Here is a 24755-nt window from a genome sequence, read left to right on the forward strand (position 1 = left end):
TAACACTAACTCTTTAGCGTTGTAGCATTGAAACTATCCCATGTCTAGTAGCCGCGACGCTGCAGCACTGACTATCCAGTACCGTAGCGCTACGAATACCTCATTTCTATGATGCATGAGCAAGATGGGAGTGGCACGATAATGATCTTACAAGTTGAATTATGGTCATTGGTCATTGAGCTCTGTTATTTGGGAGTTTTAAATGTTTCGGAGAATGTTTACATGAATGAATTGAAAAGTTTCTTTATCGCCTTGTATATGGGCATATAATTAAAAGAGAAATTGAAAGATTCTTGAAATGGCTACATTGAAATAAGATATCATGTGAAGTATTAAGATGGATAATATGTTGACCAAAGTCAAATCCTAAAAAATAAAGGAGACAAGAGATTAAGCCTTGTTAAAGGCTAAGGAAAAAGTGAGTGAAGAGTTAGATGAATATATGAGAGATGGGTAAGGGATGTCAATACCAAGTAATGAAAGTGTAAATGAAGGATTACAAGGGTGGTATAGCAAATGGGATTATCTAGAATATCGTTATGAGAATTTGCAATTCTTATCTTGACTCAGCTAAATGAAAAGGAATAGTAACAATGCAAGGCCAATTGTGTGGCAGACTAGAAACCTATGAAGACAATTTGGGGATTGAATGGACGAGTATGTATTTATATATCTTTAAGAATAAGTGCATGTCTATAGAACGACATGCTCGGGATGTTAAGGAGCACATAAAAGACTAAGTGTTTCGGGAATGCACAAACCTCTTTGAGAAGGAATTACCAATCATGCATAGCAAGTATAAAATGTGGGATTTTTGAAACTTGCTGAGAAACCTAACGGCTAAGTCACGGGTTAAGTGATCACATGCGGTGAGACATGAGTTTAAGATAGGTATCCCTAAGGAAATACTCAAGAGTAGTTCTACTATGGATCTTGTGAAAGCAAGCATTAAGTTATGTGGTTACAAAGAAAAAGCCGTAAGCTGAAAGTGAGATTCGTATTGACGTTGAAAAGTACTTAAGGAGAACCTTGTTTCAAGTCTTGCAGTTTCAAATACAAACTGCAGATTGGTCCGGGGAAAATGATGTCATATTAGTATGAAAGAATAGAACAAAGGATGATCGAAGATAATTGGATATTGAAGTCCAATAATGAAAACTTCCTAAGGTAGTATGGAAATTGGAATTTGAAAATGCTTAAGGCATGCACGATTCGAATGAGTTTAAGTTTTATGTGATTCATTAAAGTTGAAATGCAACAAGGATATAATGTATATATTAGAGGTATAAAGAATAATTGAGAAACAAGGATGACTTTTTAGAGATTGTGGTACTGCATAAGATGCAATGATCCAATAAAGATAAACCTTTGAAAGATCAACGAGATTATAAAGCATATACGAATACCGGATTGCAATTTAATGAAAATGGCATTTGGTGAGTGAGACGTGATTAATGACATTGTGATCCAATGATATATAGTACAATGAAACTTAAGCATATAATTAGAAATGATAAGAAAAGAGTATGGGTGTGAAAAGGATGTGAAACTATGCATAGGCATAATGAGAATTCTTATGGATTACGTAAGAGATAACTTATGGTAAGATGCGAGTGGAACGGTGATTTAAATATATAAAAAGGGTAATTTGAAATTGATTATACCCTAATGCTCATAGATTAAATATGAGAACGTTGACATGAACTATGATGATTATTATATTGAATCTTGGATAGGGATGGGGATGAATAAATGAAGATGTAGTCCAAGGCACACGAACACATGGATCCCTATGCATAACGAGGAATGCTGACATTTGGAAATGAATGTACACACGTATATGTGAAATTGATGACTTGACCAATTGAGGTGAATAATTGTTCTCAGTAACTTGAGATTTGAACTTTATGTATTTGATGAGTTGTATAGATGGTACAATAGCAAGAAGTCCCATTAAAAGTTGAACTATGATGATATAAGAAAGTTTGGGAAAAATAGTAAGAGAAATGAGATTAAAGAAATGTAATCCATAACGTGGGAATAATTGAAGTATGTGGAGTAAATGCAAGATAAACCTGAAGTATGTGGGAATAATTAGAGGCATTAACCTTTTTCAATGTTAAGACTATGTATAGAAATGAATATGGCATCTTTATAATACTGCAGGTTACATAATAGTGTATGGGGATAAGATGAATGAATGAATGTCGAAAAGTTTGACAAGGAGCAAAATAATAAGATGGTGATTAGGCATACATAAGTAAGTATAATATGTGATTGAAATTGGTATGATTAAGATAGAGTTATGGTTCAAATTTAATGATAGTAATAAAGGCATACTCAACATCTTAAAATAAAAGAAAATGATCGTGAAAACTACCATCGATTTGATTCTAAAGGATGATAACAGACATAAGTGAGGCATTCTAGTCGAACTAGAGGTAAACGAGGTGAATGAATGATTGGAGGTTTGACAAGAATCGAGATAAAGATACGTTTGAGGTTAGTGACAGAATTAAAGGAATACTTGGGATCTTAGTGATAAGAAAGAATAATTGAAAAGGGTACCGTAGTTTTGACTCAAAGATGATAATAGATATAAGATACGTGCCCTGATCTTGTAAAGTGTTCTAGTCAAATTGAAGGTAATGAAGTTCATAAATCAAAATTCCTTATGAAGAAGAAAAATGAATAAAATCATAAAGAGAGATTGATAACTCAACACTAACATCAATTCGAGGACGAATTCTATTTAAGTGGGGGAGACTATAATATCCCGTACTTTGATATGGTGAGTAATAAAGCTTATTGGATGCCAATTGAGGTTAATTATAATGTTTAGAAATGATGAAAGATGAAAGGAATGGTTTGAGATAAAATATTCTGCACACGAGGAAATAATAATAAAATAATAATTTTTTTATGAGAAGAATTTGCGAGATAAAAAGTGATTCGAAAGTCAATTGAGGCATAATAAGGTATTTTGGGTACCAAGGGGACAAGAGGAAATTTTTGAAATAAAATAATAGTTTATTAATAAAATAATATTAAAATATTAATATTTTGTTCAATGTCAAAATTTTTCATGAAGAAGGAGTATATGGGCAACCTAAGTGGGGGAGAAGAAGAATGAGCAAAATTTCAGAGAAAAATGACGTTAATGGGGCAGTGTGTCTTTATTAAGTAAAGATAGCGCAAGTAAATAAATATTTTAAATATTATGGGGACACTGCATTGGAGTACCAACTTCATACTTTGTTTGTACATATGTAGAAGAAGATAATAGAAGGAAATTGGAGTTAAATAAGTGTTTAGAGGACTAAATTAAAATGGAAAGAAACTTAAAGGGCAAAATGATAATTTTGCATAAAGTTTGGTCAAAGCTTCCAAAGGAAGCTTTGACTCTCATCCTTTTTAGCCCAAAACAGTCCTTATCCTCCCAGCAAGATATTTTCTTCTTCATTCTTGAAGCTTCCAACGTCGTTCTCTCATTCTCCCATGGAAAACTAATTTTCTTTCATTTTCTTTCCTTGTTTTCTTTTCATTTCTTTTCTCTTCTTGCTTCATTCTTCTCCCAACTTCTTGTGCACTAAAGTTACAACTTCTAACCCCAATTTTCAGCACATATAAACTCTAGGAGAAGAAGAAAGAAAGAGAGAGAAAGGAAGAAACAACTTGGTTTTGGTGATTCAAGCAACGAACGGTTAGAATTCTTGTTTTTGGCTTGAGTAGTCTTTGAAAATGAGTTAGTGACTTAGAGAAATCTCTTGTGGCAGCAAAGATTGGCTTGATTGGAGAAAAATTGATAACATGTAAGCCAATAAACCCATGGATACATGAAGGACTCAAAGTGGAAAAGGAAAACGGTAAGCTTAACACTGTTTTAAAGCCTACGGTTAGTTGAATATTGTGGGAAATTATGGTTGTTGAAATGATCTACTTGCATAAGCTAGATGAAAATTGTTAAGATTGTATGGCATGTCATTTAAAAGAAATGAGAAATGAATATTGTGGATGAAGGATTGAAAAACAAAGTATTGAAAGTTAGATAGATAATGATGCGTGTAAACTAGGAAATAATAGAGTGAAAGTGAGAATGATTGTTGCTGCTATATATGTGGATTATGTGTGAAAATATAAGATGGATTTGGGTGGAAATTATTTAGAAAGGCTGGAGTAGACACGTGACATCATAATTAAGTTGCCGGTGATATAATTTAAGGAATTACGTAAGCAATGGATATAAGTAATTTTAGTAAAAATGTATTAAGATGTGAGTTAATTGAATATGGTTTCATGATAGGAGGAAAAATATAAATTTGAGTAAGGATTAATTGATTGAAGTGCTGCTCGTATACATATGTAATTAAATATATTGAGTTCGTATTATTACTATGAAGTGCAAAGATAAAGTTAGAGTATTGTGGGGGAGTGTCGGAGTAAATAACGAGCGACCGGTCAGTGAAAATAGTTAGAGACACCTCCGAACAAATAGCAACTTAATATCTCGTTGTTGCCAGGTGAGTGAACTTGCATTAAAATGTTTTGGAATAAATGATTTTATGCTTGATTGAGCCACTTGAAATATTTTGTTGGTTTTTCTTTAAAAGTTGTATGGGAACAAGCCCTTGATGAAATGTTTTGATATTATAAGATATGAACATGATGAATTCATGAATTTCTACATTATGTTGATGTGTATATTATACATTAAATCATATTTTTGTGTGATAATTATGACCCAGCCATGTGCGGTGTAGGAGTGCACATGAGTTGTGCTGACTCAGCCATGTGCGGTGTAGGAGTGCGCATGAGCTGTGCTGACCGGCTATATGCGGTGTGGTAGTGCACATAAGCTGAGACAGAGTTAGGGGTGAGGCCGGTGGTTATATATACGTTTATATATGATATATATATATATATATATATATATATATAAATAAAGGTTTTGGAAATTATATTGTGGTTGCATTGATTTTTTAATGTTAAAACTTGAGAAACAGTTTCCACTTGATTTTCACCGCAGCAAAGACAGATTTTCGTTGTGACAAGAAATTGAGTTAAATTGCATTGTCTTCAACATAAAGGCATCATGATTTCTAAAACCTCCCGTATTGATGCTTGTTTCCTTCCTATGTTCACTCACTGAGTTTATACTCACGTTTTTAAAATTCATGTTTTAGGTTTCCTAAGTTAAAGGTGATTGGATCCTAGGACGAGGTGCTCCTTCTTGTACATTTCTCGGTAGGTTTAATGTGACACTAAGTGTTATCAATCGTACCTAGAGTCACTCCGCTAATGGTCAAGGTCTAATTATGTGTATGTGAATATTTAATGTGAACATTAAGAATCATTGTTAATCTATTAATGAATATATTGGTGGATGATGCCATTATGAATGTATGATTGGGTTTTATGAATCAATTTCAAAGAAATGGTATTTGAACATTTCGAGCTTAGGATTCTAAAGGAATAGGGATTAATGTATAAGATCAATTAAGTATGTTTGCTTGGGCTTAGTGGGCTGAGCCCATTGGGCCCTTGCGTCGATCATGGCTTGAAAATTGGGCTGTGACAATAGCATCAGTAGAATACTATCAAATACATCTTTTTTAATATATGTTATCAAATAATCATTCATACAAAATCACTACTCATTAGCATAAATTAAAATATTAGAATTAAATAAAATATGATCTAATATAGTAAATTATCAAGTTCAACAACTAACAATATGACAATTTTCTATTAATTGATCAAAACTAAATATAAGCATATACAAACTACATAAAGTTAAATAAAAAATCAAATAATTAAATAATATATCTACAAAATAAATCAAAAAAATAAAGAATCATAATTTCAAAAATTATTTAACATGCAATACTATTTTATTAGCTAGATTATAATTATGAACCCAAACTGTCAAATTAATCAAAAAATATTTAGACATGAAGTATTTAAAAACTTATTTTGGATTGAAAATTATTTACAATTGAAGTCTAGATGAATTATTTCGAGAAAGTGAAAAATATAACCAAGGACTTAGAAGAGGAAAAACTTGAATTTTTAGACAGAGAGAATAATTTAAGTTTTAACTTTTTTAATAAAATCTTAAATGATAGAAATTTTTTTTATCTTTTTATGTAGTATTTAAATATAATATATAAATTAATTTTTAATAAATCACTTTTACTTTAAATCTTTGACTTCACTCTTTATAAAATTGTAAAAAAAGTGGATTCATTAATATACTAACTACCCTAAATCTTAAAAAAATAGTATAAAAATTAAAATTTTTTTCAAAGTGAGTAATATCATGTGACTCCGATGATGAGACTCTCACAAGAAGCTTGTACGGATAAGTCTCTCGAGAAGCTTTTCAAGTGAAAGAGTGATCTTGAATTTTACCAAAAAGGATGGGAAGGTCTAAGTTGCGCTTTTAACAAAGGGTTGTCATTTGTATTAATTAAATAAACTGAAATTTACATTGTGATATATTATATGTTTTGAAATGAACAATATTTTCAAGGATGAAATCTTATTGAGAAGTTTATAAGGATAAACTTCCTTGAGAGATTTTTTAGCAATGCGAAATACGTGTTTTTTTAGTGAAAAGAAAAAGAAGAAAGGAAAAGAAATAGGAAAATAAAAAGAAAAAAAAAAGCAAGAAAGAGTGAGGTGCGGTGGTGAACGCTTGGCGTGGTTTGTTGGGTGGTTAGAGGTGCATTTCAGTTTTGGAAGAAGGGAAGCGAGAATAGGGCTGAAACAGGCCAGACTTAGCCCGTGTTGACCTTCACCAAGTCTAGAAAACTTGGGCTTATGATGAGCCCAAACAAGGTGAGAGTTTTTGGGCCATTTCATTTTTGCTTTTTGTTGGGTTTTTTTATTACTTTTATGTCATTTCTATTTATTTTACTAGTAATTTTAGTTAAGCATGTAATCTAAGAATAAATATAGTTTGGTAAAAAAATAATAAAAAATAGTTTACTTTATGAGAAAATATGTATGTCCATAAATATGCATTATAGGAAATATATGTATGAAAAAATAATAAAAAATATATAAAAATATAGTTTAGTAAAGCTTAAGAAATATATATGTATAGAAATTTGTTTTATTTTTTTTTAAACTTAGGTTAATATATATATAGTGATATGAAATGATTTTAAGGTTAGTTGATCATAATCATTGTACAAAAACATAAGCATAAAGATAATATAAAAATATAAAATGATAAACTTTCTAACTATTTCATAATTCATATCATTATTATTCATGCATAAATATTCATGTCATGCATTTTTGGGTGAATATTGTTGTGCAACAAATGATGACTCCAATGACGAGACTCTCTCACGAGACTTGTAAAGATAAGTCTTTTGGGAAACTCTCAAGGTGAGAAAGGGATATCAAATTTTACCAGAAATATGGGAGGATCTAGGTTGCGCTTTTAATAAAAGGTCATCGTTTGTATTAATTAAATAAATTGAAATTTACGTCATGATATAGTACATGTTTTAAAATGAATAATGTCTTTGATGATGAGACCTTTTTGGAAAGTTTGTAAGAATAAACTTGCCCAAGAGATTCTCTAAGTGAGGATTTGTTCTTGAATTTTACTAGAAAGAAGGAAGGACCCGGGAAATATTTTTGATAAAAGACTTTGATTCTTATTTAATAAATTGTAATGTGCATTATACTATGTGACACTTATTCTAGCACAATTGTCAAACCCGATGATTATATTTCTTCGAGAAGCTTGTAAGGACAAATTTTCTCAAGGAATTTTCTAGGTGAAAGGACATTTTCGAATTTTATACTACTAAAAAACAAGATTTTATCAACGAAATTGAATATGTCTATAAAATTCCATTGACAAATTCTGACGAAATTACCAATGGAATACTAATGGAATGGAATCCTGCATATTACTGATGGATTACCAACAACATATTAATAGAATTTACTGACTAAATTTATTTAGTTGGTAATGCGTTGGCGCCCAATTAAAAGGAAGGGTGTGAAAATTATCAACATAAATAATTGGTCGGTAATGCCTATACTAACAAATTTTATCAACAAATTTTATTGACGGAATTTTTGTAGGCAAGAATGTTAATATATCGATGAAATTTTCATCTACATATGCATGGTTCCCTTTTACGACTTTGCCAACAAAATCACCGATAGAATTTTCATCAGTATTGAATTTTAAAATTACTGATGAAAATTTCATTGATAATTCTGTCGGCATATGCATGGTTCCCTTTTAAGAGTTTGCTAACAGAATTACTTACAAAAAATTTTGTCGGTATTGAATTTTAAAATTATTAATGAAATTTTCGTCGGTAAATATAATTAAAAGGTTTTAAGGTTTTTTTCCTCACATTTCCCCATTTTCTCTTCACTTTACTACTTGTTCTGCTTTTCTCCCGTGTCGACCACCCACTTTCACCGTTCTCGTGTCGACCCACCGTTGCCTCTCCCTTGTCGACCTTCTTTCATCATAAGGCTTTCTCTTATTGACTCACATGTACCTCTCCCATGCCGATCGACCCACCTTTACCTTAAACGGTGCAGATTGAAGCCTCCCAATTGTTGTAGATCATTGACCCAATCCCTTTTCTTGGAGATCTAAGCCAACCTAGCCCCTCCCCCTCCATTGATACGTTGGTCAACTAGCTAGCTCATTAAACAACAGAGCTTAAGGGACCTTATTTAGTGATATCGAGGCAAATTCGAGGAAGGAAGGTAAGGAACATGTCAAAGCCATTACTTTGAGAAGTGGTAAGGAAGTTGAAAGTAACTTAAAGCAAGTTGAATTGAAAGGCAAGACAGTTGAGTGTGAGACACAGACTACAAGTTTTAGCGAGCTGTGTTAAGAAAAGAATACTAAGGCAACTTTACCACCACCACCCTTTCCTCAACGTTTCAAGAAACAATAAGAAGAGAGCCAATTTCAAAAATTTATGGAGGTGTTTAAAAAGCTTCACATCAACATTCCCTTTGTTAATGCTTTAGAGCAAATGCCTTCATATGTGAAATTTTTGAAAGATATCTTGTCCAAGAAGAGGTAGTTAGGTGAATTTGAGATTGTGACATTCATTAAGGAATGCAGTGCAATCATACAGAACAAATTTCTTCCAAAGCTTGAGGACCCTAATAGCTTTACTATTCCTTGCACAATTGGTCCATTCTTTTTCGCCAAGGCTTTGAATGAATTGGGGACAAGTATTAATTTGATGCATTTGTCTATCTACAACAAGTTAGGATTGGGGGAGATTAAGCCCATTACTGTGACTCTACAATTGGCTGATAGAATCCTCACATATCCTAAAGGTATAGTGGAAGATGTGCTTGTAAAAGTGGATAAATTCATCTTCTCGACAGATTTCATAATACTAGATATGGAGGATGACAAAAAAGTTCCTATTATCTTCAGGAGACTTTTCTTATGCATTACTAGAGCACTTATCGATGTCGAGAAGGGAGAACTTACCTTGCAAGTGCAAGACCAAAAGGTAACATTTAACATTCCTAGAGCTTTAAAGTTTACTAACAATCATGATGAGTGTTTTACAGTCAGTGTTGTGGATAGGTTCACAAGTGAAGTTTTTAGGGAAAGCCATCCTATTGACCAACTTGAGGTGTCATTGGTTGTTGAATTTGAGGCAAGTAATGAGGCTATCATAGAATGTGTGAATGTGTTGAATGTTTTATCTTGTGTCTTGGGAACACAATTTGAGTTGTTGGATTTCTCTTCTTCTTTATCCTCATCAATGAAGCCTTTTATTAAAGAACATCCTAAGTTGGAACTCAAACCGTTGCTAAATCATCTGAGGTATGCATATCTTGGTGCTTCTATTACCCTTTCTATTATTGTTTCATCTGTTCTTACTAACAAGTAAAAAGATAAACCATTGAGAGTTTTGAGAGAGCACAAGAAGGCATTGGGGTGGATAATTGCAGACATAAAAGGGATAAGTCCTTTGATATACATGCATAAAATTTTGTTAAAGGATAATCATAGAGTCATTATCGAGCATTAGAGAAGATTGAATCCAATCATGAAGGAAGTGCTGAAGAAAATGATCATTAATTGGCTAGATGCTGGCATCATCTTTCCTATTTTAGGTAGTGCGTGGGTAAGTTTAGTGCAATGCATACCAAAGAAAAGTGGAATAACAGTAGTTGCAAATGAAAATAATGAGTTCATTCCCACAAAAACAATAATTGGATGGAGAGTTTGCATTGGCTACCGAAAGCTTAACAAGGCCAAATGGAAATATCACTTTCATTTACCATTTATTGAATAGATGTTGGATAGGCTAGTTGGAAAAGAGTACTATTGTTTCTTGGATGGGTATTTAGGATACAATCAGATTGTAATAGCTCAAGAGGATCAAGAGAAGTCAACTTTTAGCTGTCCATATGACATTTTCGCTTTTAGGAGGATGCCATTTAGACTTTGCAATGCTCTAGCCACATTCTAACGATGCATGACAGCTATTTTTTCAAATATTGTGGAGAAAACACTAGATGAATTTATGGATGACATCTCTACTTTTGGAAGTAATTTTGATGAATGTTTATGGAATCTTGACAAGGTTTTGAAAAGATGTGTAGAGACAAACCTAGTGCTAAATTGGGAGAAGTGCCATTTTATGGTACAAAAAAGCATCGTTCTTGGTCACAAGGTTTCGAGCAAAGGATTGGAGGTAGGTAAAGCAAAGATAGAGAAAATCAAGAAGCTTCCACCACCAACCTTGGTAAAAGGTATTAGGAATTTCCTTGGACATGCTGGTTTTTATCTACGATTCATTAAGGATTTTTCTAAAATTGCTAAACCTTTGTGTAATCTCTTGGAAAAAGATGTCCCATTTAAATTTAATGATGCATGTCATGCTGCAATTGTAGAATTGTGTTAGAAGTGTTAGCTCTATAATAATGAGAAAAATATCCAAGAGGGGGGTGAATTGAATTTTTAAAAATTCTTTTCAACAAATTTAAACTTTTTATGAAGGCAAGTTTGAAAATAAGTTTCTCAAATTTGTTTTCACTTTAAAACATGCCAAAAGTAATTTAAGTAAAGTAATGACCAAACAAGTTAAAAATAAATTTTCAAACTCTGTAAGGCAAAATGCACTATTGTAAAATTTTCACAAGCTTCCCATAAAGTCGAGCTAAAAATAATTTTCATAAATTTGTGTTTCTATCAAAGTGTCAATAATAATTTGAAGAATAAATTAAGGAATAAACAAAGTTAAGAACAAATTTGATAAATTCTTTAATGTAAGTGCATAAATTCAAGAAGTGAAAAATAAAGAGAGAAGACACAATATTTTTATAGAAGTTCGACTTCATTGCCTACGTCCTTTTCTTTAGCTCACTAAGGAATTGCAAATCTACTATGAAAAATACCTTTTAAGGCTTAGGTATAACCTTTACAATGCCTTTCAAGGATGAAGCACAACCTTCACAATGCCTTTCAAAGGCTAAGGCACAATCTTTTCTCTCTTACAATTTTGAATAGCAAAGATACCTCTAGAAAATGGGTTTTGCTAAGTAAATACAATGTAAGAATAGTGTGATGAGTATAAAAATGATCACAAAAGATAGGAATAAAGACACAAAGGAATTACAACACAAGAAAGCTTAAAAGCTTGGTGGAAGAATGTGAATTGCTTGCTCTAGCTTGGTTTCTTTTTCTTTCTTTTCTTTTTCTTCATAGGATTTGATTCTTGAGGATTTGATGTTTTTCTCCACTCTTCTTACCTTGTAAATGTGTTGGAGAAGTCCTTTTTATAGGTGAAGAAGCTTTGGAGCCGTTGGAGTCCTTGGATAAGGTTTAGTGAAGAAAATAACCATTTTTCCTTTGATTTTCGTGTGTAACGTCTAGTTTTGGACCAAATGTATTGATACATTCCAAAATGTATTAATACATGCTACAATGTTTTTAAACATTTTTAAATAAGTTTTGAAGTGTCTAAGTTTTTCCATGTGAAAAGTTTCAAAATTACTTAAATGAGTTTTGAAAATTACTTTAATGATTTTTGAACTTGTTTGAATAGCTTTTAAANTTTGAATGAGTTTTTGAACTTGTTTGAATAGCTTTTAAACTTGTTTAAATTAGTTTTAAACCTCCCTTGAATTGGATTTTGAAATGTCCTAGTATTTGGCATCAAATTGGGTTAAAAAAGAAGAATTTTCTATGTTTTAAGCTACAAGTATCGATACTTTGGTAACATGTATGAATACATTTTGGGCAGAACCATTTTGTTTTAAATGTATTGATACTGTTGACCAAAGTATGGATACTTGTAGCTTAAAACATAGAAAATTCTTCTTTTTTAACCCAATTTGATGCCAAATACTAGGACATTTCAAAATCAAATTCAAGGGAGGTTTAAAACTAATTTAAACAAGTTTAAAAGCTATTCAAATAAGTTCAAAAATCATTAAAGTAATTTTCAAAACTCATTTAAGTAATTTTGAAACTTTTCACATGGAAAAACTTAGACACTTCAAAACTTATTTAAAAATGTTTAAAAACTATTGAAACAAGTTCAAAAACTCATTCAAACAACTTTAAAAATTATTTAAACAAGTTCAAAGATCATTTAAGCAATTTTGATTATTTTTCACATGGAAACACTTACGCACTTCAAAAGCAAATATATGAGAGTTTTTAACAGTAATAAATTAAGTTCAATAACATTTTCAAACAACTTCAAAAATCATTTAAACAAGTTCAAGGATCACTTAAAGAAGTTCAAAGATCATTGGAGCATTTTTGATCACTTTTGTCATATAAAAACTATAATAATTTTAAACTTGATAAAGCTAACAAATTGAAAAAGAAATTGACATCTACACCCATTATTGTAGTTCCTAATTGGTCACTCACTTTTGAGCTTATGTGTGATGGTAGTGACTATGCTGTAGGTGTAGTGCTAGGACAAAGAAAAGATAAAGTTTTTCATTTTATATATTATGTTAGCAAAACCTTGATTGAAACTTAAATGCATTATACTACTATTGAAAAAGAACTATTAGTTGTTGTGTATGCATTTGACAAGTTTTGTTCATACTTGATTGGCACAAATGTTACCGTTTACACTGACCACTTTGTTATTAAGTATTTGATTGCTAAGAAAGATGCCAAGCCAAGGTTGATAAGGTGGATTTTGTTGCTACAAGAATTTGATTTGGAAATTAGAGACAAAAAAGGCTTAGAGAATCAAGTAGTAGACCATTTGTCAAGGTTAGAGAATGAGAACAAAGGTTAGTACTTAACATTAATCAACAAAAAACCTTTCTTAATGAACAATTATTATATGTTGGTCAAAAGAATTTACCATGGTACGCTGATTATGTCAATTATATTGTAAGTAAGTTTCTTCCTCCAAATTTAAATTTTCATCAAAGAAAGAAATTTCTTCATGATGTTAGATTTTATGTATGGGTTGAATCATTTTTGTTTAAGTAATGTGCTGACAAAATGTTAAGAAGGTGCACTCAAGAGGAAGAGGTTGAAAGCGTATTGAGTCATTGTCATTCTTCAGAGTATGGGGGCTACTTTGGAGGAGATAGAACTGCAGCCAAAGTTCTTTAGTCAGGTTTGTATTGGCCAACACTTTTTAAAGATGCTCCCAATTTTATTTTGCATTATGTAGGTGTCAAAGAATGGGGAAAATTTTAAGAAGACATGAGATGTTGCTCAATAGCATCATTAAAGTGGAGATTTTTTATGTTTAGGGAATGGATTTCAGGGACCATTCATTTCTTCTTTTAACAATTGCTACATCTTAGTGGGTGTTGACTATGTGTCGAAGTGGGTGGAAGCCTCAGCTTGGCCAACGAATGATGTTAAGGTTGTGCTGAAATTTTTGAAGAAGAATATTTTCACTAAATTCGGAACACCAAAGACTATAGTGAGTGACGAAGTGTCGTAACGTGCCGAGTCAGGGAACACGACCTCTAGACGTGGGTGAAAATAGAAAAAATTAAGAGTCGCCACCAATCTTTTTTTTATTTAGGTGTGATTAGCCACCTATTAACTTGGTTCTAATTGATGAAGTCCTAAATTAATTTTAGGTCTATCGAAAGAACGAGAACTGGTCTACAATTTTTAGAGATGGGTTTGGGAGTGTGGTTATGCATGGAGAAGGATTAGCATCTCCGTAACGCCCATTCCACGAATGGTACCATTTAATCTTAAGTTATCCTTTTGTAGCATACTTTTGATTTAATCCCTGCTTATTAACAAAATTTTTTTATTAAAATGACTGTCTGAGTCTTTTATTCGGTTTTACGTATGAACATGATGCAAACGTAAAATGATGTCATGACTTGTTTATTTTAAATAATGGGGTTGGCAATTCATTATTGGAAAATCATTCAAAGACCATCCCAACGCTTTGGTGAAATCTCGAAATTTTCCTCACCTAGAGATATCCCCGAAAGAACTCGTATCTACAAGCTCCTCGGGGAAATCCCATCATCGAAACTCCCGCACCATTTGCAAGATAAATATTGCATGCTATAACAGGATAAAATAATGATGTCTACATGCACACGTTTATTGACTTAGGTGGTTCATAATTCATCCAATTATGTGTTTAATAATTTATTACCTTGTTTATATGTTTATTATTATTTGTTATTTTTTTCATGGATTATTTATTTATTTTATTATTTTTTTTTATATTTTCTATCTAAATCCATATCCCTTAATTAACGTTGTTGATTAATATTTTACTTGATTATGTAGCTTATCAAATAAACAATTAATAATTTTTTAAATGATTAAATTAACTTTATTTAGTGATATTTATTTAAGTTAATTTCAAATGCAACATTATGTAAATTTATTATTATTTTTATATATTATTTTTTAACAATGATTATTTGACTTAACGGGTATTGGAGTTTAAAGTTCAGATTTATCCCGATGCTACGGTGAAAATCTGTCTCGAACTTCACACTTAAAAATCCACTTGAAAGAGGCAACTCTTTGCCTTCCTTAGGTGGAATTTCTCAAATAATCATCTCATTTTTCTTATAATTTTTTATATTTGTATCATATTATTTTATNCTGTAGAGTCGGGCTTGTCATCTTCTCCCCCACTTGGATCAACCATATGATCCTCCTTCGTGATTGACTTCGACATCCGACTAAATATTAATATTTTAATATTATTTTATTATTAAAATATTATTTTATTCTAAAAATTTTATCTTGTCTCCTTGGTACCAAAAATACCTTATTATGCCTCACTTGACTTCCAAATCGCCTTTTATCTCACAAATTCTCCTCCGATAAAATTATTATTATTTTATTATTATTTTCTTACTTGCGAAACATTTTATCCTAAACTACTCCTTTCGTCTTTTATTACTTCTAAACATTTTAATTGACCTCAATTTGCATTTGATCAACTTTATTTATCACCATATCAAAGTATGGGGTATTTCAAATTGAAACAAGCCCAAACCAAAAAGAAGGATTATACCTTTCCGGGCTCAGTTTAACCCAGCTCAATGACCCACAGAAGCCCAAATCTGTTGTGCCTGATCTGTTTCTTGAGGCCCACAAGGCAGAGCTCAAAACGCACCGTTTTGGGTTCTTGCTTGGCGGATTAGAATCCTTCAAAACGACGTCGTTTTGGAAATCTTAACCCTAAGTATTTAAACCTTTCTTTTGCTTTCTCTTCTCATTTTCTGCCATCTTTTTCTTTCTCTAGCCGCAAATGCTCTCCTTTATCTCTAGCCGATCCTTTCGCCAGCCAGATCTCCACCGTCGTCGGATCTGGTGCCGCGGCACTACTTTCACCCTTCTTTTCTCCTTCTTCTCTCCCTTACGCTAGTGACTTCCCTTTAACCGGCGGTCCAGATGTTCCTCCCCTTTCTACCGGCGTCTATCTGACCTTACCCAATAGCTTCAATAGCCTTCGTCGATCAGTTTCCCAAGACCAAAGACCCCCTTATATACCGACCCCAAATTACTAGCTCCTCCTCAAAAAGAAACGAACCAAAGAACCCTAGTTATCCACAGCTTCTCCCATTTTCGTTTCTTTTTCCTGTAATTTTTTTATTTTTTTCTTTGATTGTGGATTTCTGTTACTGGTAGTTTAGGATTTTTGATGGCTTATTTATGGTTTTGGTTGCTTGAATCTTTTTTTTTTTTACAGATTGTTTTTTTTTTGTTCATGAATTTGGGTTTCCAAATCTGCCCCATGTTTTGCGAAATTGTGGGTTCTTATAGAACTTGGTTGTCCAAATTTTTGGACAACCAGAGGAAGCAATCATGCCCGGTTCAGCATGAATCTCGGGTGGCCTTCAAGTCAAAAACAGATCTGCAAGCAGGATCTTCAAATCCTGGCCGACAGAGGAGCATTTAATGCTCCATTATTGTTGACTGTGGAGGCCATGCGGGTCTTTAGATTATTCTTCTTCTTTTTTAATTATTTATTTTTATTAGATTTATTCATTTTTATTTTGGGTGTCTACAGTTGCCCCTCTTTGCACATTCTTGAGAATTAAGAATAGTGCAAAGACGTAGACACCTTACTTCCTCATTTCAAAACGAGGTTGCGTAACTTTGAAGAAATTTTGAAACTCATTATCTAGAGGTTTTTAAGATATACCCGGAGGTTTTAAAAAAAAAAGGTCGTTCCTCATCTTAGAATGAGGTTACATAACTTTGTAAAAATCTTGAAACTAATTACCCGGAGGTTTTAAAATGTATCCGGAGGTTTTAAATGAAAAGGTTGTTCCTCATAGTAGAATGAGACTATGTAACTTTGAAATCTTGAAACTAATTACCCGAAGGTTTTGAAGATGTACCCGGAGGTTTTAAAAGAAAAGGTTGTTCCTCATATCAGAATGAGACTACTTAACTTTGAAATCTTGAAACTAATTACCTGGAGGTTTTGAAGATGTACTCGGAGGTTTTAAAAGAAAAGGTCATTCCTCATCTTAGAATGAGGTTACATAACTTTGTAAAAATCTTGAAATTAATGACCTAGAGGTTTTAAAATGTACTTGAAGGTTTTAAAAGAAAAGGTTGTTCCCAATATCAGAATGAGACTACGTAACTTTGAAATCTTGAAACTAATTACCCGAAAGTTTTAAAGATGTACTCGGAGGTTTTAAAAGAAAAGGTTGTTCCTCATATCAGAATGAGACTGTAACTTTGAAATCTTGAAACTAATTACCCAGAGGTTTTGAAGATGTACCTAGAGGTTTTAAAAGAAAAGGTCATTCTTCATATCAAAATGAGGTTACATAACTTTAAAATCTTGAAACTAATTACCCAGAGGTTTTAGGAATGTACTTGAAGGTTTTGAAAGATGTAACCAGAGGTTTTGAAGATTAGCCAGAGGTTTTAAGAGAAAAGGTTGTTCCTCATCTCAAAATGAAGCTACATAACTTTGAAGAAATCTTGAAACTAATTACCAAGAGGTTTTAGGAATGTACACGGAGGTTTTGAAGATATACCCGGAGGTTTTTGAATAAAAAATTGTTCTTCATCTTAAAATGAGGTTACATAACTTTAAAGAAATCTTGAAACTAATTACCCGGAGGTTTTTGAATAAAAAATTGTTTCTCATCTCAAAATGAGGTTACGTAACTTTAAAGAAATCTTAAAAGTAATTACCCGAAGGTTTTGAAGATGTACCCGGAGGTTTTAGAAGATATACCTAGAGGTTTTGAGGATGTACCAGAAGGTTTTAAAAGAAAAGGTTGTTTCTCATCTCAAATGAGGCTACTTAACTTAAATTCTCTCGTGCCAAGATAATTGGGCTTAAACATCTTAGATGCCAGAAATTGGGTTTAAGACTCAAATCTTTCTTCACTTAATTGCTTGAAAACTGCATTAGTTTTGACATTTGTTTGAAAATTTTCAATTTTGATGATACATGGTCATGTGCATGATTATACATGTATGCATGATTGAATGATGGACAAATGATGCATTGCTTCCCTTTGTTTTGCACCATATATTCCTCACTTGGAAGATCATTTTTCTTGGCTTTGCATCTTTCGACGACGCTCTTGTGCAGTTGCCAATTTCCTTGTTGACAAAAGATCACTAATTCAAATTGGGTTTCAATGCTTCCATGCCTTTTGATCATGAAAGCTCTTCCTTGCATTTTTTACCTCTTTCTTTTTTTTTTTAAAGAAAAAATGATTGAGGGATTTTTCTCACAAAGATCATAAAGACTCTTATTTTTCCTCTTTTTCTTTTGTTTTTAAAGACATCTTGATTTTGATAAAATTACAACAAAATTGCCCCACGCAATTATTTTCATGATTAAAGTAGTTGAATGTTGGAGTAGGAATGCATCACTTCCACACTTTCTTGTTGAAATAATAAAATATCTAAGTTGGAAAAAACATGTGATATTTAAATCTCTTAAAAATTGATGATTACTGTTTGAAATGATTTTGGATGAGCCAAGTGACAATCTGGTCTTTCAAAAAGATGGGACGATTTAACACATCGAGATCTTGGTCAACAATAAAGGTTTCTCAGCATTTCATGGGGAAAAAAAGAAAAGTTGATGTTTCTTTGTCTAAGCTCATAAATGTATGGTGGTTTAGGATCAAATTTTGCAAAAAGATTCCTTTCAAATCACAATCAAATTTGACATTCTTTAAGCCTCATGATGTGTGGCAAGATGATAAATGTCAAAACCAGCTATTATAGGTTTAACATTGCAGAAGGCTATTTTGAAAGAGGTTGGCTCAAAATTTAGTATGGATGTTTCCAATAGATCTTGAATCTTTAAGGTGCTTGAGATTCTTATACACTTAAAAAGTGTCCAATGAACTCTAGCTGTCTTGATATGATCTCTCTCTCTCGTGCTTCTTGTTATCACCTTAGTTAAAATCATGAATGACTTCATAAGTTCCCATCTTCGCTCTAGACTAACCTTTCGGGTTTTCACTCTAAAGCTTAATCTTTTTCACTCACTTTTTTCTTTCTCTTTTTTTTTTCCATTGATTGATTGTTCCATCATGCACTTTGAAAAATTCAAACTTGGTCTGAAATGACTTAAGGGATTCAAAAAGGTAATTTTAGCAAAGAAGAGAAGTCAAGGTCTCATTTTCTATGTGATGATCTCTTTCTATAAGATAGCTCTTCAATTTAAATATCCACACTTGATCAAAATGAACTTTTTCAAGCATGTAATGTAGGCTANATCTGTTGTGCCTGATCTGTTTCTTGAGGCCCACAAGGCAGAGCTCAAAACGCACCGTTTTGGGTTCTTGCTTGGCGGATTAGAATCCTTCAAAACGACGTCGTTTTGGAAATCTTAACCCTAAGTATTTAAACCTTTCTTTTGCTTTCTCTTCTCATTTTCTGCCATCTTTTTCTTTCTCTAGCCGCAAATGCTCTCCTTTATCTCTAGCCGATCCTTTCGCCAGCCAGATCTCCACCGTCGTCGGATCTGGTGCCGCGGCACTACTTTCACCCTTCTTTTCTCCTTCTTCTCTCCCTTACGCTAGTGACTTCCCTTTAACCGGCGGTCCAGATGTTCCTCCCCTTTCTACCGGCGTCTATCTGACCTTACCCAATAGCTTCAATAGCCTTCGTCGATCAGTTTCCCAAGACCAAAGACCCCCTTATATACCGACCCCAAATTACTAGCTCCTCCTCAAAAAGAAACGAACCAAAGAACCCTAGTTATCCACAGCTTCTCCCATTTTCGTTTCTTTTTCCTGTAATTTTTTTATTTTTTTCTTTGATTGTGGATTTCTGTTACTGGTAGTTTAGGATTTTTGATGGCTTATTTATGGTTTTGGTTGCTTGAATCTTTTTTTTTTTTACAGATTGTTTTTTTTTTGTTCATGAATTTGGGTTTCCAAATCTGCCCCATGTTTTGCGAAATTGTGGGTTCTTATAGAACTTGGTTGTCCAAATTTTTGGACAACCAGAGGAAGCAATCATGCCCGGTTCAGCATGAATCTCGGGTGGCCTTCAAGTCAAAAACAGATCTGCAAGCAGGATCTTCAAATCCTGGCCGACAGAGGAGCATTTAATGCTCCATTATTGTTGACTGTGGAGGCCATGCGGGTCTTTAGATTATTCTTCTTCTTTTTTAATTATTTATTTTTATTAGATTTATTCATTTTTATTTTGGGTGTCTACAGTTGCCCCTCTTTGCACATTCTTGAGAATTAAGAATAGTGCAAAGACGTAGACACCTTACTTCCTCATTTCAAAACGAGGTTGCGTAACTTTGAAGAAATTTTGAAACTCATTATCTAGAGGTTTTTAAGATATACCCGGAGGTTTTAAAAAAAAAAGGTCGTTCCTCATCTTAGAATGAGGTTACATAACTTTGTAAAAATCTTGAAACTAATTACCCGGAGGTTTTAAAATGTATCCGGAGGTTTTAAATGAAAAGGTTGTTCCTCATAGTAGAATGAGACTATGTAACTTTGAAATCTTGAAACTAATTACCCGAAGGTTTTGAAGATGTACCCGGAGGTTTTAAAAGAAAAGGTTGTTCCTCATATCAGAATGAGACTACTTAACTTTGAAATCTTGAAACTAATTACCTGGAGGTTTTGAAGATGTACTCGGAGGTTTTAAAAGAAAAGGTCATTCCTCATCTTAGAATGAGGTTACATAACTTTGTAAAAATCTTGAAATTAATGACCTAGAGGTTTTAAAATGTACTTGAAGGTTTTAAAAGAAAAGGTTGTTCCCAATATCAGAATGAGACTACGTAACTTTGAAATCTTGAAACTAATTACCCGAAAGTTTTAAAGATGTACTCGGAGGTTTTAAAAGAAAAAGTTGTTCCTCATATCAGAATGAGACTGTAACTTTGAAATCTTGAAACTAATTACCCAGAGGTTTTGAAGATGTACCTAGAGGTTTTAAAAGAAAAGGTCATTCTTCATATCAAAATGAGGTTACATAACTTTAAAATCTTGAAACTAATTACCCAGAGGTTTTAGGAATGTACTTGAAGGTTTTGAAAGATGTAACCAGAGGTTTTGAAGATTAGCCAGAGGTTTTAAGAGAAAAGGTTGTTCCTCATCTCAAAATGAAGCTGCATAACTTTAAAGAATCTTAAAACTAATTACTCGGAGGTTTTAGGAATGTACACGGAGGTTTTGAAGATATACCCGAAGGTTTTTGAATAAAAAATTGTTCTTCATCTTAAAATGAGGTTACATAACTTTAAAGAAATCTTGAAACTAATTACCCGGAGGTTTTTGAATAAAAAATTGTTTCTCATCTCAAAATGAGGTTACGTAACTTTAAAGAAATCTTAAAAGTAATTACCCGAAGGTTTTGAAGATGTACCCGGAGGTTTTAGAAGATATACCTAGAGGTTTTGAGGATGTACCAGAAGGTTTTAAAAGAAAAGGTTGTTTCTCATCTCAAATGAGGCTACTTAACTTAAATTCTCTCGTGCCAAGATAATTGGGCTTAAACATCTTAGATGCCAGAAATTGGGTTTAAGACTCAAATCTTTCTTCACTTAATTGCTTGAAAACTGCATTAGTTTTGACATTTGTTTGAAAATTTTCAATTTTGATGATACATGGTCATGTGCATGATTATACATGTATGCATGATTGAATGATGGACAAATGATGCATTGCTTCCCTTTGTTTTGCACCATATATTCCTCACTTGGAAGATCATTTTTCTTGGCTTTGCATCTTTCGACGACGCTCTTGTGCAGTTGCCAATTTCCTTGTTGACAAAAGATCACTAATTCAAATTGGGTTTCAATGCTTCCATGCCTTTTGATCATGAAAGCTCTTCCTTGCATTTTTTACCTCTTTCTTTTTTTTTTTAAAGAAAAAATGATTGAGGGATTTTTCTCACAAAGATCATAAAGACTCTTATTTTTCCTCTTTTTCTTTTGTTTTTAAAGACATCTTGATTTTGATAAAATTACAACAAAATTGCCCCACGCAATTATTTTCATGATTAAAGTAGTTGAATGTTGGAGTAGGAATGCATCACTTCCACACTTTCTTGTTGAAATAATAAAATATCTAAGTTGGAAAAAACATGTGATATTTAAATCTCTTAAAAATTGATGATTACTGTTTGAAATGATTTTGGATGAGCCAAGTGACAATCTGGTCTTTCAAAAAGATGGGACGATTTAACACATCGAGATCTTGGTCAACAATAAAGGTTTCTCAGCATTTCATGGGGAAAAAAAGAAAAGTTGATGTTTCTTTGTCTAAGCTCATAAATGTATGGTGGTTTAGGATCAAATTTTGCAAAAAGATTCCTTTCAAATCACAATCAAATTTGACATTCTTTAAGCCTCATGATGTGTGGCAAGATGATAAATGTCAAAACCAGCTATTATAGGTTTAACATTGCAGAAGGCTATTTTGAAAGAGGTTGGCTCAAAATTTAGTATGGATGTTTCCAATAGATCTTGAATCTTTAAGGTGCTTGAGATTCTTATACACTTAAAAAGTGTCCAATGAACTCTAGCTGTCTTGATATGATCTCTCTCTCTCGTGCTTCTTGTTATCACCTTAGTTAAAATCATGAATGACTTCATAAGTTCCCATCTTCGCTCTAGACTAACCTTTCGGGTTTTCACTCTAAAGCTTAATCTTTTTCACTCACTTTTTTCTTTCTCTTTTTTTTTTCCATTGATTGATTGTTCCATCATGCACTTTGAAAAATTCAAACTTGGTCTGAAATGACTTAAGGGATTCAAAAAGGTAATTTTAGCAAAGAAGAGAAGTCAAGGTCTCATTTTCTATGTGATGATCTCTTTCTATAAGATAGCTCTTCAATTTAAATATCCACACTTGATCAAAATGAACTTTTTCAAGCATGTAATGTAGGCTATAGTTAAGGGTTCTGAAAAAATAGATATAAAGGCCCAAAACATGTATTTAAAGGTGATTAAACCAAGGATCATTATTACTGCGCAAAGGACTCTTTTACGACATTTGTCCTTTTTCAAAGCAATGCTTTTTTCACCATTTCCCTTTTATATTTTTTTTTCAAATTTCATATTGATGGATTGAGTTCGAAATTTTCAAGAACTCAAATTTGCATCTACCCCTATGGTATATAAGATGTTCATTTTTCCTTTAGAATGAATCTTCTATCATCCATGCTTTTGATAGAAATTTTTCTTCATAATTGTCCATTAATATGGGAGGTGATCCTTGGTTGAGGTACATTTTAGAGAAAATTCAATAGGCTCAAAAGGGTAGCAAGTGGATAATTTCTCATTTATGAAAGGAAAATGAAACATGGTCATTTATCTTCTCAACCATGGTTACTTATATTGAAGATCAATTGCTTAGAAAGGAAGAATTTAAGATCAAAGGTTGATTTTTTACTTTTGACACTGTTTGAGTGTTTCAAGTGCATAATGTCACTATCAACTTTCTTAGCCATTCTTTCATTTTCTTATTTCTTATTTTTTTCTTTTCCCACAACTCAAGATTAAATCAATCTTTCTAAAGTGAAAGGATTCATCAAGAATGTTTTTTTTTCTTAATCAACCACTCAAATGAAGGTTCAGGGGACCACCCTTAATAAAAATTCCTTAGAAGCCTTCAAAGATCTGATATCAAGATACCTTATCATGATTAACTCTTTATAACAAGAAATACTTTTGCTAGATGAGAGAGGAAAAATGTTTTTTCTTTTTTTTTTTGAAACAAGGTGTCGTGGAGGTATTCGGTGATCTTGTTCTTTTAGTCATCATGCCCTAGAATAAAGGCAAAGGATGCTTTAGACAATGGGTTTAAGGTTCATATTTGGTATCTAAATTGAAGGAATTTGAGAGGTATTGGCATATTTGAGACTTTAGCATAGTCTTGACATTTATCAACCTACCACATTCAGAGTCTTTATAAGAGTGTCTGATTTGCTTGCTTTCTAAAGAAAGAATTTTGCAAAATAATCAATTATAACATCGATCATTGCCTAGACAAAGATCATTGTCTTTTGGTATCACAAGATAAGGTTGATGCATTTTCAAAACTTTGCTTCTTTTTGGATCTTAAGTTCTTGAATAGCCTTTATTTGAGTGATTTTGGGTTCCCAAGTATTTGGAAAAATGGTTAGAAAATGTTTGAAAGGACCAGTTTGTTCCAAACAGTAATCATCAATTCTTTTGAGAACATGTGTACACTTTATTGCCTAAACCTTTTCTTTTTTTTTTTTATCTTGAAAACATGTTATAAAAACCTTGACCAAACTAAACACAAAGCTTTAAAAAATTTAATCCAACAAAAACATTAAAGCTTCAATTACAGCTTCTGAAGTTTATATTCCTTAACAAAATCCTACTCCTCTCATACCCTTGAAAATTTCAAATCATCCACTTTTCCTACAAGCAAATTGTTGGAGACTTGAGGCTTTTCCTAACAATAGCTCAATCTATGACAAACGCAATTTCCAACATTCCATAAGCTCAAGAGTCAAAGTGCCATCCTTGATGAGATTTTCAATTTTCTTTTACAATTGCCTACACTTATCCATTGAGTGTCCAATTGCCCCCATGTGATAGTCACATTTAGCATTAGGGTCATAATTCCTTACTGACGAGTTTGGAATTGTCTTCATTGGCACAAGATTGAGATATTGATTTTCAATTAATAAAGGCAAAAGCTTAGAAATTGGCATGGGCAATTGGTGAAGGTTGGGTTTTTGCAATGATTGAGGCATAAGTGGAGGTGTAGGTGCTCTCGGATGAAAAATTATTTGTGGAATTAGTTGATAA

The 24755-nt window shown here is 32.5% G+C and overlaps 1 long non-coding RNA gene across 1 annotated transcript; it reads left to right on the top strand.

Moving 5' to 3' along the window:
* Positions 3828 to 5424, top strand: LOC108660835. Its single transcript, XR_001926528.1, has 2 exons — positions 3828 to 3866; positions 5184 to 5424. It is a non-coding gene; the product is annotated as an uncharacterized LOC108660835 (long non-coding RNA).

The sequence above is a fragment of the Theobroma cacao genome, chromosome 2, assembly GCF_000208745.1.
Source record: "Theobroma cacao cultivar B97-61/B2 chromosome 2, Criollo_cocoa_genome_V2, whole genome shotgun sequence".
NCBI classification, from domain to species: domain Eukaryota; kingdom Viridiplantae; phylum Streptophyta; class Magnoliopsida; order Malvales; family Malvaceae; genus Theobroma; species Theobroma cacao.